The sequence below is a fragment of the Colobus angolensis genome, unplaced genomic scaffold, assembly GCF_000951035.1.
Source record: "Colobus angolensis palliatus isolate OR3802 unplaced genomic scaffold, Cang.pa_1.0 Scaffold113, whole genome shotgun sequence".
In the NCBI taxonomy this organism is placed as follows: domain Eukaryota; kingdom Metazoa; phylum Chordata; class Mammalia; order Primates; family Cercopithecidae; genus Colobus; species Colobus angolensis.
This window is the reverse complement of record NW_012112364.1, coordinates 986,919-991,569: the sequence shown is the minus strand read 5'-3', so window position 1 is coordinate 991,569 and position 4,651 is coordinate 986,919.

Genomic DNA, 4,651 nt, shown 5'->3' with positions numbered 1-4,651 from the left:
CTGAGGCAGGAGAATGGCGGGAACCCAGGAGGTGGAGCTTGCAGTGAGCCGAGATTGTGCCACTGCACTCCAGCCTGGCGACAGTGCAAGACTCCATCTCAAAAAAAAAAAAAAAGAGAGAGAAAGAACAGCTGTCTCTGAGGAGAGTATACAAGCTTTGGTGTAGGCCTTTGTGTCTTTTAGACTAGGCTTCCTCTTCTTTTTCTGGCTGAGAGTACTGCATAGATGCCACTAGGTGTTTTACTACAGTAGTAGAAGGAGGAAACCTTCTAAATCATCATGGGAAGCTCTGCTGAAATAATAGGGGTTTTTGTTGAAATAAACTTCTGTGTTAAGTATCATGTTTATGACTGTAGTAACATATAATAACTGAATTAGAAGCACAGAAAGTCTAAACAATTTATGAAAAAGTCATAGAGAAAGTCTGTGTCTCATAAAGGAGAAACAGTGAGGTCTTCGGATTTGCTTGCATTAGTTACTCTATTATAGACTCCATAATCTGCAACCTACATTCAATATAATCATAATAATTGTCAAAAGGGTTATTAAATGATCACATATGTGTAACTCTGGTTGAGCTTTCTACATCCAAGTAAGAAAGATCAGATCTGGCTCACAGTGTGTTAGAAAATCCAGTCTAGGCTGGGCGCGGTGGCTCACTCCTGTAATCCCAGCATTTTGGAAAGCTGAGGTGGGCAGATCACTTGAGGGCAGAAGTTCAAGACCAGGCTGGCCAACATGGTAAAACCCCGTCTCTACTAAACATACAAAAATTAGCCAGGTGCAGTGGTGTGCGCCTGTGGTCCCTGCTACTCCAGGGCTGAGGCAGGAGAATCACTTGAACCCTGGAGGTGGAGGTTGCAGTGAGCGAGATCACACCATTGCACTCCAGCCTGGGTGACAGAGCGAGACTCTGTCTCAAAAAATAAAATCCAGTCTAGCCACATCTTTCATTTTCTGTATGTAATAGGCAGATTTGATGACTGACTTGGACAAATGTTTTGGTATTAACACTCACAGTCAAAACCAGATACCATAAAATGGATTTATTTTAGTAATTATAACTGAGACTTCAAATTATTACTAGGAGAGCATGTAACTGAATAATGTGGCCTAATGTGTGAATAACGTGGCCTGGTGTGTGTGGGTCATTTGTGTTGATAGTTACGTCATAGAAGTGGCCACTGATTTTACTTGATTTTGTTTTTTGCAAATTAGAATGGATTTGAAGTTATTCTGTCTATAGTTGGCCTCTCATTCACTTCTTTTTTTCCTTTTTATTTTTTTAGAGACAAGGCTTTGCTCTGTTGCCCAGGCTGGAGTGCAGTGGCGCAATCATAGCTCACTGCAGCTTTGACTTCCTGAGCTCAAGCAATCTTCCTGCCTCAGCCTCCCAATAGCTGGAACTGCAGGTGCATGCCACTACGTCCTGCTAATTTTTAATTTTTATTTTTATTTTTTTTGTAGAGAAGAGGTCTCACTATGTTGCCCAGGCTGGTCTCAAACTCCTGGGCTCAAGCGATCCTTCCACCTCACCCTCCCAAAGCACTGGGATTATAGACGTGCGCCACTTTGCCTGGCCCACTTGCTTCTTTAATGGGTGAGAGAACTGCTGAGTGACAGTTGGCATCACAGGAGCTGTATCTTACCCCCAACCTGGTTAGGCGAGACCTTTGATTGCTTCCTGGACACCTGGAGCATGGCAGGAGGGCCCACAAGTGAACTTTGCCATGTGTGTGAGCGTGTGCGTGTACGTGTGTGTGTGTGTGTGTGTGTGTGTGTGTCTGCTCCTACAGGGGTAAGAACCGCTTTCGCAGGCAAAGGCAGTAAGTATGGACAAAAAGACAAAACTGGGGCTGAGAAACATTAGCACTGTTATGTAACAAACTCAGACAAAACACAGGGCAGTGGAGAATTCTAAACATGTGGAGAGGTCTGCGGAGCCACATGGCAGCCTGCTGGACCTGGAGCCAGGCTTGGGCTGGCTCATCTGCTGTGTTTTCCCTAGTGAGTCTGTATCTCAGGGGATTCAGGGTGCCCCGATTTTATACTTTGGCCTTAGCAATTAGAAAAACAGTTACAGCAGGATGCTCACGACATTTATGTTCAAAAGATGTCATAACTTTATTTTGCTTACTGCTGATCTATTACAGAAAATGAAAATGAAAACATAGCTAATGTTGCATTAGATTGTGTATCAATCCATTTTGGTGAGAGAGATTTTATAAATTCAGTCTGTGTGCAAATGGAATTTGTTTTATTCATTAACACACACAATACAACTTACTATCTCACAAGAATACAGATTTCTTGTTTTTTACTGACAGTTGTCTAAAATATTCTCACGAGAGGGGCTGGACTAGAGCTAACACTTTCTATAAAATTACTCCTAAGCAACGTGTTGGAGTGTCTGAGGTGCTCTGTAGAAGCTGGGTCTGGAAATGTGTCCTAGAATCCTCTAGAATTTCTTTTCTTCCATTCAACTCTTTAGTAAACGTCCTGTCTCTCTAGTTTAGGGTGTGGGGGTGCACATGCTACTACAATAATTCTCACTTGTCCATAAGATACTGTACTAAATGGGAATGAGGCTTCTGAGGAAAGAAGCGAAATGATTTGGTGACTTTTGTCCCTAATTCCATGACAAATGACCCATGGCTTTCCTGAGGGGGCAGCACACGCAGCCGTAGGAAAGCTACAAATGAGAAATCTGTGGAGAGGAACTGCCAACGGAAAGGACTCGTCAGCTGGCACCACCAGTTAGCAAAAGGCCATGGAACAGGGGACACCCCGGTTCCATCAACCCTGGGAAGCAGCTGTCTGAGCCCAGCAGCCTGTGGTTGGAGCCACACACCGCCCAGAACCGCGTGGTGCTCTGGGTGGTAGCATTGTATACTCTGTGCCACATTTGCTGGCTGGCTGATTTTCAGCTTCAGCGCTTTCTTGGAAATGATACTGTCACTTAGCCACACACCTCCCGTGACCCAGCAATGTGTACACATTGGAGGGAAGTGAGCGGCAGCAGATTACGGTGCTCAGCCAGCAGGAACTGCCTGGCCTTTCCCCACCTGCATAGCTGCCCCATGGCCGCTCCCCCGGGGGGCCTTTGGCCCTGTCCTGCCTCTAAGACAAGGGCTAGGTCAGCCCACTCCTTGTCAGGGGCACTAGCTCTCTGGCCTTTCTGATGGAGGAATTCTGTCTTGTTTGTGCGAAAGAGAATTCTGGATCAGAAAACTGGGCTTCAACACCCAGGAGTCCCGCTCTAAATTAAGGCCTCCTACGGATCCCACTTGGCCTCAGCCTAAAAGCAATATGGCTTCAGGGCATGTATTAATAAATAGCGCGGGCCGGGCGCGGTGCTCACGCCTGTAATCCCAGCACTTTGGGACGCCGAGGAGGGCGAATCACGACGTCAGGATCAAGACTATCCTGGCTAACACGGTGAAACCCCGTCTCTACTAAACAAAATACAAAAAATCAACCGGGCGCGGTGGCCGGCGCCTGTAGTCCCAGCTACCTGGGAAGCTGAGGCAGGAGAATGGCGGGAACCCAGGAGGTGGAGCTTGCAGTGAGCCGAGATTGTGCCACTGCACTCCAGCCTGGCGACAGTGCAAGACTCCATCTCAAAAAAAAAAAAAAAGAGAGAGAAAGAACAGCTGTCTCTGAGGAGAGTATACAAGCTTTGGTGTAGGCCTTTGTGTCTTTTAGACTAGGCTTCCTCTTCTTTTTCTGGCTGAGAGTACTGCATAGATGCCACTAGGTGTTTTACTACAGTAGTAGAAGGAGGAAACCTTCTAAATCATCATGGGAAGCTCTGCTGAAATAATAGGGGTTTTTGTTGAAATAAACTTCTGTGTTAAGTATCATGTTTATGACTGTAGTAACATATAATAACTGAATTAGAAGCACAGAAAGTCTAAACAATTTATGAAAAAGTCATAGAGAAAGTCTGTGTCTCATAAAGGAGAAACAGTGAGGTCTTCGGATTTGCTTGCATTAGTTACTCTATTATAGACTCCATAATCTGCAACCTACATTCAATATAATCATAATAATTGTCAAAAGGGTTATTAAATGATCACATATGTGTAACTCTGGTTGAGCTTTCTACATCCAAGTAAGAAAGATCAGATCTGGCTCACAGTGTGTTAGAAAATCCAGTCTAGGCTGGGCGCGGTGGCTCACTCCTGTAATCCCAGCATTTTGGAAAGCTGAGGTGGGCAGATCACTTGAGGGCAGAAGTTCAAGACCAGGCTGGCCAACATGGTAAAACCCCGTCTCTACTAAACATACAAAAATTAGCCAGGTGCAGTGGTGTGCGCCTGTGGTCCCTGCTACTCCAGGGCTGAGGCAGGAGAATCACTTGAACCCTGGAGGTGGAGGTTGCAGTGAGCGAGATCACACCATTGCACTCCAGCCTGGGTGACAGAGCGAGACTCTGTCTCAAAAAATAAAATCCAGTCTAGCCACATCTTTCATTTTCTGTATGTAATAGGCAGATTTGATGACTGACTTGGACAAATGTTTTGGTATTAACACTCACAGTCAAAACCAGATACCATAAAATGGATTTATTTTAGTAATTATAACTGAGACTTCAAATTATTACTAGGAGAGCATGTAACTGAATAATGTGGCCTAATGTGTGAATAAC